This window comes from Microcaecilia unicolor, chromosome 1 (genome assembly GCF_901765095.1).
Source record: "Microcaecilia unicolor chromosome 1, aMicUni1.1, whole genome shotgun sequence".
Classification (NCBI taxonomy): Eukaryota; Metazoa; Chordata; class Amphibia; order Gymnophiona; family Siphonopidae; genus Microcaecilia; species Microcaecilia unicolor.
The window spans coordinates 136,413,379-136,427,473 of NC_044031.1; positions in this window are offsets into that span (position 1 = coordinate 136,413,379).

Genomic DNA, 14,095 nt, shown 5'->3' on the forward strand with positions numbered 1-14,095 from the left:
CATCCAGGCGAGATTTACACCATCTTCTTTCCAGTTTCCGTCCTTCGCATTTAAGGGTCCGAAGTTTTGGAGAGAACCAAAGTGAGAGTGAGTGAGGACTTTTTTTTTTAGTGGTGCAGTATTCTCTAGAGCCTTACTTAAGTGTGTATTCCAAATATCAACCTGCTCTGACACTGTAGTTATCTTTTCATCTACATGTGGATAGTCCAAGGCCTCTAGGAAATTCTCAGCACTCAACTTTTTCTTGTCTCTGATCTCCTACCAGACTCTGTGAGGTGCCATTTGTTTCAGGTAGTCACTTAGAGAAAACTTGTTTAGAAAGTTTTCTGTCCATGATAGATGTGTTATTTCAATATCATTATCCCACCAAAGGGCTCATTTTCAAAAGAGAAAAACATCAAAAAAGTGGTATAAATCTGTATTTTTGAAACAAAGACTTTTTTCTATGAAATCCATCAGAAGTGCATTCAGATCACAAGGGGGCATGTTAAGGGTGGGATCTGGGTGTTCCTAACACTTGGGACATTTTTCTGCCATAATGGAAGAAACATCCAGGGCTATAAGTTAGATGTTTTGGTCTAGATCTATTTTATTAATGAATAAGCCACAAAAAAGTGTCCTAAATGACCAGATGACCACTGCAGGAATAAAAGAATGACACCCCCTTACTCCTTCTGTGATTACTGACCCCCTCCCACTCCACAAAGGTATAAATGAAACAGTACATACCAGCTTCTATGACAGCTTCAGATGTTATGGCCAGTCCTATTAGAGCAGCAAGCAGGTTCCTGGAATAGCTTTGTGGGTGGTGCAGTGCACTGTAGAGAAGGTGACCCAGGCCCATAATCCTCTCTATTACACTTGTGGTAGAAAGTGTCAGTCCCCAATTCCCCCCAAAACCTAGTGTACCCACATATAGGTGACACCAGCAACCATAAGGGCTATTATAGTGGTGTATAGTTGGGTATAGTAGGCTTTTGTTGTTTTTGATGGGCTCACTGTACAATGAGGGAGTGATTGTGAGATATGTACCTGGGACCTTTTACGTGAAGTCCACTGCAGTGTCCCCTAGGGTGTCCCACTGCTCTGCTGGGATGCCTGTGTGGCCAGTCTACTATGAAAGCTGGCTCCTCCTACGTCTTAGTGGCTTGATTTTGTGTGTTTTTCACTTGGACTTTTTTTTTTTTTTTTGAAAATGGTCCAAAAAGATAGACGCACTAAGCACAACAACATCTAGGAAATGGTCATTTTCAAATAAAAAAGCTAGACATTTTTCTTGTTTGAAAATGGTTATTTTCACTACTTTGTTTTTGGACATTTTCAGTAAAATGTCCAAAGTCGGGTTTAGATGACATATCGAAAATGCCCCTCCATGTCTATCTAGTATGTAACCATTTTCATGGGTTGGAGAATTGAGCACTTGTGTGAATCCTAGTGCTGTCATCATGTCCAGGAACACAGCTGTGGGGGTATCTGGGGTTTCGATATGTAGATTAAGTTTCCCATGATCCAAGGATCATCTGTGTAAGCTCAGATGGTCGACCTAAATATTGAGATGGGCGACCTTAGAGATGGTCGCCCCTGGTTTTCAGCGATAATGGAAACCGAGGACACCCATCTCAAAAACGGCCAAATCCAAGGCATTTGGTCGTGGGAGGAGCCAGAATTCACAGTGCACTGGTCCCCCTCACATGCCAGGACACCAACCGGGCACCCTAGGGGGCACTGCAGTGGACTTCAGAAATTGCTCCCAGGTGCATAGCTCCCTTACCTTCTGTGCTGAGCCTCCCAACCCCCTCCCCCAAAACCCACTACCCACAACTGTACACCACTACCATAGCCCTAAGGGGTGAAGGGGGGCACCTACATGTGGGTACAGTGGGTTTTGGGTGGGTTTTGAAGGGTTCACATTTACCAGCACAAGTGTAACAGGTAAGGGGGGATGGGTCTGGGTCCGCCTGCCTGAAGTGCACTGCAGTACCCACTAAAAACTGCTCCAAGGACCTGCATACTGCTGTCATGGAGCTGGGTATGACATTTGAGGCTGGCATAGAGGGTGGCAAAAAATTTAAAAAACATGTTTTTTTTAGGGTGGGAGGGGGTTGGTGACCACTGGGGGAGTAAGGGGAGGTCATTCCCGATTCCCTCTGGTGGTTATCTGGTCAGTTTGGGCAACTTTTTGAGGCTAGGTCGTGAAAATAAATGGACCAAGTAAAGTCGACCAAATGCTCGTCGAGGACATCCTTCTTTTTTCCATTATCAGCCAAGGATGCCCATCTCAAGCACGCCCCAGTCCTGCCTTTGCTACGCTTCCAACACACCCCTGTGAACTTTGGTCATCCCCGTGACAGACTGTAGTTGAGGATGCCCAAAATTGGCTTTTGATTATGCCGATTTGGGCGACCCTGAGACAGGGGCGTAGCCACGGGTGGGCCTGGGCCCACCCAATTTGGGGTCAGGCCCGCCCAGCAGCACAGCGATTCCGGAGGCTCCGGTCCCCATCATCATCCATTCCCCCGTGGCGTGCCGCAACTTTCATCCCCATCTTCCCTCACCCTCGCAGGCCCGCCCAGCAGCGATTTCGATCGCAGGCAGCTCCTTCGGCTCGTACACGCTGCCTGCCGGCTGCCGCTCAAATCTCCTTGCAGCTACTAGCAGCGCTAACCCGGAAGCTTCTCCTCTGAGCTTCCGGGTTAGCGCTGCTAGTAGCTGCAAGGAGATTTGAGCGGCAGCCGGCAGGCAGCGTGTGCGAGTCGAAGGAGCTGCCTGCGATCGGAATCGCTGCTGGGCGGGCCTGCGAGGGTGAGGGAAGATGGGGGTGAAAGTTGTGGCACGCAACGGGGCAAGGGATGATGGGGAAAAGATGTTGGAATGGGGGAGGGAAGACGGGGACAGCAGCTGCACGGGGGGGGGGGGGGGGGGAGGGAGGGAAGAAGATGGAAGGAAAGATGCTGCACAGGGAGGAGGGAAGATGGAATGATAAGGCATGGTGGGTGGGGGAGAAGCTGCATGGGGAAGAAGGGAGAGATCCACTAAAAGGGTGGAGGGGTCAGGAAGGGAGAAGTCTTGGCTGCATATGAGGTGGAGAGGGAGACATGCTGCATAGAGAGGGGATAGGTGGCGAGAGGGGGAAATATGTTAAACATAGGGGTGGAGAGGAGGGCAAAATGGTGGGCATAGGGGTGGAAGGAAGGGAGAAATGTTAGACATGCTGGTAGAGGGGAGGAAGGTAGATATGCTGTATGGGAAGGGGAGAGAGACGTTGGACAGTGGGAATGAGAGGGGGAGATAGACATGGGGGTGGATGAGAGGTACACAGTAGGTGGTGAGGGGGGAAATGCTGGGCCATGGGGGAGAGGACTGCTACTATTACTATTTAACAGGAATGAAGAGAGAAGGGGCAGGAAAATATAAGGCTACCATGGTGGGGTGGGGAGGGGATCAGATGCTGGTTAGAAGGGTGGAGGGAGAAGATGATGGGAATGGTGGAACCCTGTGGGAGAGGGCAAGAGGGGGAGGAGGAGGTGGCAAGGAAATGAATGAGAGATAGTGATTACAGAGGGTAGAAATATGGTAATGGGGAGTAGATTAAAGATAAAAGAGAAAGTAGGGATGGGGATGAGTAAGATGGGGAATGGGAGAGCTAGTGGGTGAAAGAAGAAGATGGAAATTTGATAGGTAGTTGAAAAGTAAAAAGGAGACAAAGAAGGGTGAGAGAGAGGCAGAAAAGAGCTACAAAGGAATGACCAACATGTCAGAGGCAGGAATATTGAGGGAACAGACAGGAGAGAGGAGAAAAGACAAATGGACTACAGCCGCTTGAAGAAGAATTAGCAGACGGCAGAGAGGAAAGCAGAAAAGAGAAATTGGAACCAGCAAGATGGAAAAATAAAATGTCCAGACAACAAAGGTAGAAACAAAGCATTTTATTTCAAATGTTTTAAATGGAATATGTTAGCTTTTGGAAATGTGCATAGGAAATGTCTTTGTATTGTGTTCTGTAGAAAAGGAAATGCATGTTTTGTGTCTCCAGTGTTGCAGTAATGCTATGTTTAACTTCTTGGGGTTCCTTTTCAATTTTTGTCTAAATATTTTTATTTCTAATTTGTGATCCCTTGTTCTGTGTTTGGTGAGGTTCTGTTGGTGTGATAGTAATGGCAGGTGGAAAATTGGAAGGGAGGCAAAGAGGAGAGGGAATCGGGGAGGGGAGCCCTCCTTTATTTTCTGACCTGGGCCAAGTAGGTCTTACAACAGTCCTAACCCTTGCTGTATAGCTGGTGAGGATTCCCAGGCATCCCCAGCTAAGGACTTCCTCCAAAGGCGGCCAGAACTCCCTTCTACCAAGCTCTGGCAACAGCATCCTTGAGCCATCGACAGCTAAGCATGTGTGGGGTGCTGGCATCAGTGGCTTAGGGTCATTGCTGCTGCCTGCCAAGCTTGGTAAAAGTGAGTTCTGGCCACCTTCAGAGAAAGTCTTCAGCTGACTGAGCTTGAGGATCCTCATTAGCTAAAGTATTTATATTTTGAGGTGGAGGTAGGGCGGAGCAGAAAAAATTTTGTGCCCACCCACTTTGGGCTCAGGCCCACCCAAAACTGGCTGTCTGGCTACGCCACTGCCCTGAGAGAAGGATGCCCATCTCCTGATTTGTGTCGGAAGATGGGTGCCCTTCTCTTTCGAAAATGCCCCTGATAATAACATGTAATGATATTCATCCGGGATTGTCAAAAAGATTGTTTTGTGATGGGTCCAGATCGTCCCTGCTAAAGTTTTTCATCAAATTGTTTTAAACTATTATCTTATTTTGGGGGGAAAATTTTGGGTGGGTGAGTTTTTGTTGTCTCCTGGGCAAATGACCTGCAGAGGATGAAGTTTGGATGTTTGGAGATTGGTTGTGTGTTCTTGGGAAGAAATGCTTTACTTTTATTATTGGCCTTCTTTTCTGTCTGAGATTTTATTTATTTTAAACCAATTGTTCACAAAAAGAGTGGTATATCAAGTTGTTTTAAACTATTAATGCATAGCAGGAGTCAAGATGGGGCTATGCCCTTGTTGCATGTGCTACATTTTCTATCCCTGGATTTGAGAATAATATTTAAGGTTGTTTGTTTTGTGCTCTGAGCATTTTAAGATTGGGCCTAACTATTTGAGTAATAGATTGCATAGCTACGTGACTTCTAGGGCCCCGCAGTTGGCTGTCAGTCACGTTAGTATTCTAGGCACAAAAGATTATCGATTCATGAAAAAAATTGATATTTTCTCTGGCAGTTCCAAAAATTTGGAATAGTTTACCTGAAGAATTAAAAAGTAGTGCAGAATATTTATCTTTGTAGTGATATTTGAAAATGCAGCTGTTTCAAAAATTATAAGATGGTAGGACTTTTGCAGGAATGATTGGTGTTTATATTTTAAGTTTATGTACCAAGTACTGTAGCTTTATGTGGTTATGGTTTGTTTTGTCGATTGGAGTTTTTTTGGTCTTTGTTTATTTCTATATTGCATCAAAACATTAACCATTATAACCATACTGGGCATACTGGGGTTGTGATGCTGTATAAATGAAATTAAATTCATATATTGGCTTCAGATATATTAACTCAGTGTGACCATATTGTTATAATTTTGCACTGTTTTCAGATAAAGTTCCAGAATCTGCCAAGAGAATAAGAGATTACCCCTTGGTTGATCATTCTTTGCAGTATTGACTTTTTATCTATGAGTAAGGCATACAGTGTTCAACCAGTAGTGATAATTCATCAAGCAGAAATTATTCTAGTTTTCTAATACAGTTTTTAAAGCTAGAGTATTAAATAAATAGCAAGTCTGTTGAGGAAGAACCTGAGATATAGCTACATATTTAAAGATAATTACTTTGTATGCAGTTTCTTTATTCAAATTAAACATGCTTTTAATTGTGTGTCAAACCTGTTTGTAGGATCTGAGATCTGCTCTGTACTTTTATTGGATTAAAAGGGTGGATTGTAAATACTGATATTAAATTACATGAAATTCATTGTCTGCCTCAAGAAAAGGACTGAGAAACGCTGGACAAAAGTCCTAAGGAAAGAAACCTTAGTCAGGTTTTCACTGATGCACATTGCTTCTTCCTGACCTTTATCAAACACTGACTTCAATTAATTGTGTTCACTTGGGGCAGCAAATTTTTGCTTGAAAAATTTCTAAATCCCTAGCAAGGTAACTTGAGCCCTCAGATTTGTGGAAATAGACAGAGTCTGCTGCACTCTATACATATACTGATTCCTTTATTGCTCACAAACAACTTTTTAAATACATAATAAACAGAAGATCTCACTTCACTTTGTGGCACAGAACTGAAGCACTTCAGGGATTTAGAGACTGTGGGCCCCTTTTATTAAGCCACGTGGTGCCCAGCATGCGCCAAATTGGGGTTACCACCCGGTTACCGCGTGGCCCTTGTGGTAATTTCAATTTTGGCACGCGTCCACTACGTGCATCTGAAAAATATTATTTTCTGGCACGCTTAGCGGACGTGTAGCAAGTGGCATCTGACGTGCATAGGTCATTACTTCCCAAATTCTTTACCGCTAGGTCTATGGCTGACGGTAAGGTCTCAGACCCAAAATGGACATGCAACAATTTTGATTTTGCCACACGTCCATTTTCGGCAAAAATTTTTAAAAAGGCATTTTTTATAGATGCGCTGAAAAATAATTCTGCGTGCGCACCCAAAACACGTGTCTACACTACCGCAGGCCATTTTTCAGTGCGCCTTTGTAAAAGGACCCCTGTGTTATTCCTAATAGTTAAGAAATGGCCCTAACATGTTCAGTTTTTAAAGATCTGCAAAATAAATGCATACATGAAGAAATAAATTGATTCTGTGTTTTCATATCTGCCTATAAACGACACCTCTTCTTTCCTTCATATTGTCTTTTTGGCTCAGCAGACGCAGCACTTGCTTTTCTAACTCATGCTGTAACATTGTTGCAGATCAGTAATACAGGCTGACCTTCTCACTGTGCCTAGATAATCCACATACACAAGGTTACATTTTAGATACGTGTTACAATTTGAATGTCTGTGCTTAAACAGAACATGCAACATGGACTTTCTCTCTTACACATCAAAACAATGCTCCTTTATAAGGAGTGGCCCAATGGTTAGTGCAGCAGCCTTTGATTCCCACTGCAGCTTCTTGTGACCTTACGCAAGTCATTTAACCCTCTATTGCCTCAGGTACAACCCCCCCCCCCCCCAAGATTGTGAGCCCTCTAGGGACAGAGAAAGTACTTGCTTATAATGTGTGATTGTTCTCCACCTTAAACTTGATGGTTAAGCACATTATAAATGCCTAAATTAAATTAAAACTCCCCAATTAAACATTCTATGACACGTTTCCCATAGGCTCCTGGTATAGGAGGCTTGTGGAGATGCTAAGTCTTCCCAAAGCCAAGCTGGCAGACAGGACCTGGACCATTCAACACTGATGCTAGGACAGGACCTGACATAGCAGCTAATTCCCCATCTCTTGCCTCTGGCTGGTCTTTTTTATGCTCCTTAAATGGAAGACTGATCCCTAGCACTAGTACCACAAGACTAGTGCTATGGGTCATGGTGGCCATCTTGAAAGCTGGAGCTGAATGGGCAGGAGCAAAGATGGACTGCTCCCACCCCACTGCACCACCAATGATACCTCTAGCTAAGGCCCAGGAATGACGTAGGGGGCAAGGAAGACTGGGGAGAGGGTTCAGAGGCACATGTGGGTCAAGGGAGAAGCCTATTTAATTATGCTGAGCGGGAAGGGAGGATTAGGGTAGTCAGAGGGGGGATGCCATTTGGGAGATTAAAAGATACAGTTGGGTTGGTTGGAGATCAGGAAACAGGAACGAGGTTCTGGTAAGGTGGATGACCGGTGGGGGCCAGCAATGGGGGTGTCAAATGTGAGTGGGGGAGTGCCATTGCAGCATTAGACTTATGGATTATTTATTTCAGTAAGGGTCGCACTGCTATCTGCCATTGTGTGTAATGTGGTGCCATGTATGGCACTGGGCACAGCCCCTGCATGGCATTGCACTTACCATGCATTAATTTTTCCTACTAGCACATAAGTGCAACACTTTACTGCACTTTATTAAAAGGGCCTCTAAGTGTAATAACTGGCCCCAGTTGGGTGGCAGTGCTCTCCTTATCTTTCTATCCTGCAGTATTTATCAATGCTTTTGCATGATTGTCATATTTTTGCCTGGAGGGGGAAGTTGTGTATATATACTACAACATTTGCTTCTTTTGCTGTATCTGCTTGTCCATCTCCCTGAAGTTCACAATCCAATCTCGGGCTATTTATAATAAGGCCACTCACAGTGGCGTAGCCAGACCTGACATTTTGGGTGGGCCCAGAGCTAATATGGGTGGGCACTAGGTGTGAGTAGTGTTTCTTGGGATACTCTAATAATGCCTTAGAGTGCACTTGAAGATGGATTTCTAAGTAAACAGTCTGTGCAACAGCTCTCCTGCATTAACACAAACCACATACCTGGTTCATGGAACACCGACATTTTTAAATATAGTGATTTTATCCCATATCTTAAACCTGACCAAATATGACTGCTATAAGGCAAACATGTCAATGGCACATATCCTTCAAACTTTGCTTTGTAAGAAATGCAATGCCTGATTAAGCTGTATTCATAAAACAGGTAAATGCCTGACATCTACAATAGTACTTTATCCTAAAGCAAAAAAATAAAAATATATATTTTATTTACAGTTTGTCATCTCTGGTTTCTGCTTTCCTCATCTTCTTTTCACCGTCTTCCTTCCATCCAGCATCTGTCTTCGCTCTCTCTCTGCTGTCCCCTCCATCCAATGTCTGCCCTCTCTCCCTGCCCCATGCACATCTTCTCTCTATCTCTGCCCCTTCCATCCACCATCTGCCCCTGTCTGCCCTCTCTCTCCTCCCCCCTTCCATTCACTGTCTGACCTTTCTATCCCTTCCATCCACTGTCTGCCCTTTCTCTCTGCCCCTTCAATCCACCATTTGCCCTCCCTCTCGCTGGCTCTTCTTTTCAGCCCTCAGTTCCAGCCCCTAGTTTCAGCCACAGCCCACATCGCCCACCTGCCCCTCCTTTTCAGCCCCCAGTTTAAGCCCCACTATCCCACCAGTCCCCAGTTTCAGCCCCAGCCCCTTTTCTCCCACCAGTCCAGAGCTTCAGCCCCCAGCCACTTCTCCCTGTCCCCTTTTCAGCCCCCAGGCCCCACAGTTTCAGCCCCTGCCCCTTTTCAGTCCCCTTATCCCACCTACCCTCCTTTTCAGCCCCCAGTTCCCTTCATCCACATGCATTAGGGCCCCCCCTTTTCAGCCCCAGACCCATTCTCCCTCCTGCCCCCTTCTCCCATCTGAGCCCACCCCACCCAGACCCCTTCTCCCATCTGAGCCCCCCTCCCCGACCCAGTCCCCACCTGCCTACCAGACCCTCTGACGGACAGACGACCCTCTTCTTCCCCTGCCAAATGGCACCTGACCTGACCCAGCGTTAAAAAAAAAAAAGTCCGTGAAGCTCCTGGCATCTGCTCTGCTCGGCACTGCTGCTGTAAATCAAGCAAATCGCCTCCCTCATCGCGTTCGCATCGGCCCTTCCTTCACTGTGTCCCGCCCTCGCGTAAATAGGAAGTTACATCAGAGGGCTTCTCTCTCACACGTGGCAGGAAGAGAGGTACTTACCTCTTGCTGTCTTGCCCATCACTGTCAAATTGGTGGCTACTCAACAGTGCTTCCTATTCTGACCTGTATGTGGACAAAGTATGAGGTGGCACAAAACTGACATTATTTTGATAAAATGGGAAAGACAGCAGGAAGTAAAGAATCTTTCTTGCTTGCAGAGGGGTATGGATGTCTCAGGTAGCCTTTAAAGAACTCTGGGGAGCCTTGTTTTTTGTTGGTTGTTGGGTTGATTCTTTTGTTTTGTGTTGGAATGGTTGCCAAAGAGATTAACACAGTGACATGTAATGCAGGGTTGATATAATCCCATCTTGCTAACAAATGGCTATGAGAAAGTTAATGCATAGGAGGATATTTATTTATTTGTAGCATTTGTATCCCACATTTTCCCACCAATTTGCAGGCTCAATGTGGCTTACATCATGCCATGATGGCGATCGCCATTTACGGGTACAGAATTACAAATGGTAATGCATTAAGGTGCATACATACATGGTAAAGAAGAATATATTATGATATTGCATTGAGGTTTCTGAGTGACAAGTCAAGTGACAAAAGTTCGGTTTTGTCTATATCGTGTAAAGTCTAATGATTTTGTAAATAAGATGGATCGTTATGGTAGGCCTTCTTGAACAGGTCAGTTTTCAGTAGTCTACGGAAGATTGTTAGGTCATGCATTGTTTTTATGGTCTTCGGTAATGCATTCCATAGTTGCATGCATATGTAGGAGAAGCTTGATGCATATGTAGTTTTATGTTTTAGTCCTTAGAAGCTCATTGTCCGTCTTATTTAAATAGCATCAGCTCAACTTATTCCTGAACTGCATAGTGGCAACAAATTTTCACCATCTTAAGTAGTCAGCCTAATCCTTGGGTTCAGACAGTAGAAAGCAGCAAGAGATTGTGTGTTTGAGAATCCCTGGAAGAGGATGGAGTAGAAGAAGAGAGAAATTACGTGTAACCCTGTATAATTTGGGGCACGTAACAAGTAAACAGGATTGTGTTTATGTCTCTGGTGATGCTCCCATTCATAGCATAATAATTCAGGAAATGTTTGTTGTCCCTAAATATATGAAAAGAAGTACAAATTCCTGTTCTTAAATGGCTTTAATTGATTGTTTAAACATACAATTGCCTTTGACATTTCTTCATCTTGTCACTACATCCTTGATTTCCCATTCACTGTTACAACTATGCACCAGTCATCAAGCACATAAAACAACAAAACAATATTTCTTAAAAGTTCTTTCCAATACCACACTTCACAGTTGACCTGCAAAAAAAGGTCAAACATGCACAAGGCTGGATTAACACTATGTCAAACCTTAGGCAAACATACATTTGTGGGTCCCTACGGACCCCCATTCTCTCATCTTCTGCAGCTTGTACAGACACATTCACCTTTTCCATGACCCCCCCCCCCCCCAACTTCCTGAGAGACTTCTATTTATGGCCTTTCTTTTCAGACTGCCCTCTTTATTAGTTCACCTTTTCTGTAATAGCTTAGAAGCAGTAGGCAGAGAACCAGGGAATGCAAACGAAGGAGAGTTAGATATCAAAATGCCATTTGCATTTGGTGTGTGTTTGTTGGATTCTGCTTGTTTTTAGTAACTGAGAGCCAGGGAAGACAGAGCTCCAATCCTGCCTCTCCCAGTGATGTTTCTTGTGACATTGTACAAACCCTGTTACCATCCATTGCCTCTTGTGTAGCATACACTGAAGTCCTCTTGGGTATGAACCTAGCAGCTGCACCTCAGTCGTTAATATGTCTTGAGCTTGGATTTGAACATCTAAATGCAGACAACCCATGAGCAAAAAGGAGGCACTCGGTAGCCTATGAATGCACAACCTGCTGTCATACTCTAGACCAGCCCCTGCTGCTTCCTTGGGCTGCCTTGGAGAGATGAGCTAGGAGAGCTGAGGAGGGAGCAGCAGAGTATGTAAGAGGGGATAGAGGCAGGCACATAGTGATGGAAGATATGGATTCAGGAGGTCTGTGTAGGGACTGAAGTCATATAGCAGGGAAGAAGAGAGTAGAGCATGTCTACTGCTACGTATGCAGACAGTAGACTACTGGCAATTAGATTGACATTTAAAGGTACTACAAGGCACTGGTTTCTTTATTCTGGCTCTAAGTTTCCCATATTAATCAGAAGTTTTCCATTCTCATGCAGGACTTGGGACCTGGGCACATGACTAGATTACCTGTGTATAATCCTACCCTTAACGTGCAGCTGTGAGCACATTCATAGGAGTTCTAAGAACTGTGAATAAGTCCTTAGAATATGCTCAATGATACCAGTGGGAAAAATCAAAATTTTAGAAGTTTTCAATTATCTTTAACAATCAAAATCCTAAATGAGGAAAAAGAACTAATAACGAGCAAGGGAGAAGGGAAAAAAAAAAGAAAGGGTTCTGGCTTGCAGTCAGACATTGTATATCATAAACTGAGTCCGCTTTGCAGTTCACCATACCTCATTAAAACAATGGAGAATGAGTCCTGAGGAACCCCACTGAGGTGGTCTCAAACAAAGCTGTCCTGATCAATAATCAATTATCAGGGTGCTATCATATTTATTGATGGATGCCGCTTTTGTAATAGATTAGAGAATCATGGTGGATCAAATACAATGGGAAAAACCATCTAGTATACCTCAAAATTTAGATCAACAGTTCTTTAAAAGGGATGTTCTGCTGAGGGCCTGCAAAACTGTAACACAAAAGTAGGTATCTCTTTCTGCCATGTTTTACACATTTTCATGATCATTTCACCTGAATTTCATTACAGTGGTCACTATTATTGATTGGCAGTGCTTATATATATCCCGAGCCTTCTACTCAGCATCAAGAGCTTCCTGCTCTAGATAAAAAGGACCTCTGTTAACATATTCATTGGTTGCTATTCTCATTACATATCACAGAGGATACCAATCTACCTTCTCTTCCTTAAACTTGTTCGTCAAGCTTCTCTCGCTGTTGGCAGTACCCTATTGGCAGTATAATCAAAAAAATCATTGTTAATCAGCTATACCTATAGATAAAGATCAGATTTATTCTAGGTCTACTTTGCAAGATTAAGCTATTGAATTAGGTCTACAACCAACCGGTACATCAGAAAAAAAACAAAACAAATACCCTGAAGAAAAAGCTCAATTACTGAATTTCAAATAGTCAGATACATACATTAAATTCCACCCACACAGTACATCGTAACAGGTTCTCAGTTCTTCCCCTAAAACTACACATTAACTACCTACCCCCTATATCCCATAGAACAGGAGTAGGAGAAATAACAGGTAGCTGTGTGACAGGCTACATGTTATATTATCATTTGGAACTATGGTAAAGAAACAAAGAACCCCTAAAACTACTACTTTCAGTACAGCTTCTACCACTGTCAAGACCAAACCCTTGGACCAAGACAAGATTTTGGTTTCATGTGATAAATGTACATACATTGAGACCCTTGTGAAAGAAGTACAAGAACTAAGAGAAGAAGTGGTAAGGCTAAGAAACGTCTGGGACAACCAGAAATTTGACCCAGAGACACAGGTCAAAACATTGAGGACTTCCAGCAAAGGGAGAGAAGATCTTGGGCAGACAAAGCACAGCTGGAAGCAGGTCACCAAGTCCCACAAGATCAATCCTCCAACTCCACCTTCTATTCAGCTAAAGAATTGGTTCACAGCCCTGGAGGTAGAAGAGCTAGAAACATCTAAAAAACAGGAAGAAACAATGACCATCACAGCCGGACAATTGGCCCTAAGAAAGTGAAAGGTAGTGGTGGTTGGAGATTCAATTCTAAGGGGTACCGAAGCGCCCATCTGCCGGCCGGATATGTTGTCCAGAGAGGTATGCTGTCTGTCGGGTGCCAAGATTCACGATATTGTGGAAAGATTGCCTAGACTCATCAAGCCTATGGACCACGCTCCTATGCTACTCATACATGTTGGCACAAATGATACAGCTAAGTATCCTACTGAACATATCGTACGAGACTTCGTGGCTTTGGGTCAGAGGGTGAAGCATCTAGGTGCGCAGGCAGTGTTCTCATTGATCCTCCCTGTTGAAGGTAAAGGTCAAATGAGAGAAGCTCGCATCTTGGAGATAAATATGTTGCTGCGTGGTTCGTGCCGATGAGAGGGCTTTGGTTTCGCATAACATGGGATGACTTTCCAAGAGGCACTGAGTGGTGATGGTGTCCATCTGTCAAGGAAGGGAAGGAGTGTCTTCAGCAACAGGCTGGCTAAAGTACTAAAGAGGGCTTTAAACTAAAATTGATGGGGATGGGTATAAAAGGCCACGAAGCCATAATTAACCCCAAGGTACCTGGACATCTAATGCCTCTATAGAAGTGAATAAAGAGAGTAAAATCTGGAGAGCCTTGTATACCAATGC